At 45.4% G+C, this 2,034-nt stretch overlaps 1 pseudogene; it reads right to left on the bottom strand.

Annotated features, from left to right (window-relative positions):
• Positions 1-323: 323 nt before the first annotated feature.
• Positions 324-856, bottom strand: LOC129685868 (40S ribosomal protein S9-like; annotated as a pseudogene).
• Between the last annotated feature and the right edge of the window lie 1,178 nt (positions 857-2,034).

Below are 2,034 nucleotides of genomic sequence, written 5' to 3'. Positions count from 1 at the left end.
TTTTTTTGCGACTGGGACTCTCAGCCTCAGGCACCCTTGTGCCCATCAATCAGCCTGGGAAAGTGATCGGGACATGCAGGCTTTCGGCACAAGCCTGGAGACCCAAAGCCTGCCTTAGCCGGGTTCTCTTCCGGGTTCTGGCTGGGCAGCCGAGAGTGGACCCGACTGATTCCCACGCCGTGGGAGCCTCCCCTCACCTGGGAAACACGATCGATTGCTGTTGTTTTAGGGCCCAGAGTTCAGTCTCCTGGTAGCTGCACAGAGTGTGTTGTCCCGCTTCTCAGACACGGTGTTCTCCCGGTCCTGCCATCTTGGCTCCCCACCCTGGCCTTTCTTGGCATTCTTCCTCTTTACTCAGCCTGGACGATAAAGGAGGAGATGCCCATGTGCTTCTGGAAGTCCAGATGGACAATGAAGCACAGAATGTTCACCATCTTATTGCAGACCCTGATATGATGCTTGCGGATCAGTACACTGGCATGGGGAATGGATTTGGCCAGGTCCAGCTTAAAGACCTGGTTCTGCAGTTGCCTGTCCAAGAAATCCTCAGCTTTCAGGCATAGGGTGTAATCCAGCTTCATCTTGCCCTCATTCAGCACTCCAATTTGAACAAGTCGCCTCAGTAGAACATTGCCTTCAAAAAGATGTTCTGGGGGTCCTTTTTGTCCAGTGTCAACAACTCCCAGGCAGCCTTGTGAATCTTGCCCAATGTAAACTTGACCCACTACACCTCGTGTTTGTTGTGGAGCTCATACTCTATGATCAACATCATTTCCTGTTTGAGACAGGAATTCTCAAAGGGTCTTTGTAGGGTCACATAAGTTTTCTGAGAAACCCAAATGATGGTAACCAGCATGCTGACTTCTCTAGGCCTGCTGAGTCTATGAACTGATGCCTGTGAGAAAGACAGGTGCATGGAGATTTTAAAGAAAAGGAACACACACACACACACACACACACACACACACACACACACACACACACTCTATCCTAGTTGGCAACTACACAATAAAGCAAGAAATCAATTTAACAGGAAACAAGAATATGTAGTTACAGTTAGCTTGGGTGTTTCCACTCTGAGTTTACAGAACAGTGTTGGGTGCTTCCCCTCAAGACTTTTCACGGCAGGGAGTAGAAACCCAGGGTAGGATAATGCTTCTGTAAATGCTTATTCACCAGCATTGACCAGCACCAGCCTGCATGCCATAGTAAGTGAGACCACCTGGACTTGGAACTAGCTATTATGCTTATTTATCTACCAGAGAAAAGAACGGTAAAGACACAGTAAAGAACAGCACAGGGTCACAATAGTCATTATGTCCTAGATGTCCCAGTTGTCTTGTCAAGCAATGCACAGATCATCCAAGTGGACAAGATTCTCCTGGATAACAACTATTGGAAAAGAAGACCACTGATGTACCTCAAAATGATTCTCAAATTGTTTTCTATGTAAATCTCCCATATACCTAACTGGCCAAATTTCCAATCTCTTGTGTCTGCTCAAACTCTTAAAGTGTAACCTGGGCCTAGAATCTGAAAGAAAGTCAAGGATGACAAAATGTTTGAATATATACACATGGGGTCTATATGAGCTACTACCTCTCATCAGACAAGACTCTCTTTACAACAAATGGAGACCATCACTGCAAATTACATCTTGTTACAGATCATGGTGATCCCGACTCCAACAGATAGCTATATCCCATAGCTACAGCCTCAGTGGCTCCACAAATAGTGTGGATGGTGGGGCAAAGAGATTCTGAGAGGCAAAATACAAGGAAGTGGGATGTGAAACAGTCTGTCTTAAAACGGTTGCATAAACAAGAACAAAATAATGAATGTGTTGATGTGGAAGGAAGAATTTTGGAAGGGACTCACTACTAGACCAAGAAATTAGCCCCTCTCAGGGATGAGCTTTCTATGTGATCACCCAATACAAAGTGTTCAGCACTTGGGATGGTTATTCTTGCTTGTCAACTTGATTACTTCTGCAATTAACTAAAATGCAAAAGCCTGGGAAATTTAGCCTGAGAT

Source organism: Psammomys obesus, unplaced genomic scaffold (genome assembly GCF_907164565.1).
Source record: "Psammomys obesus unplaced genomic scaffold, mPsaObe1.curated_primary_1811, whole genome shotgun sequence".
Classification (NCBI taxonomy): Eukaryota; Metazoa; Chordata; class Mammalia; order Rodentia; family Muridae; genus Psammomys; species Psammomys obesus.
This window is presented reverse-complemented; position numbering and strand designations above follow the sequence as displayed.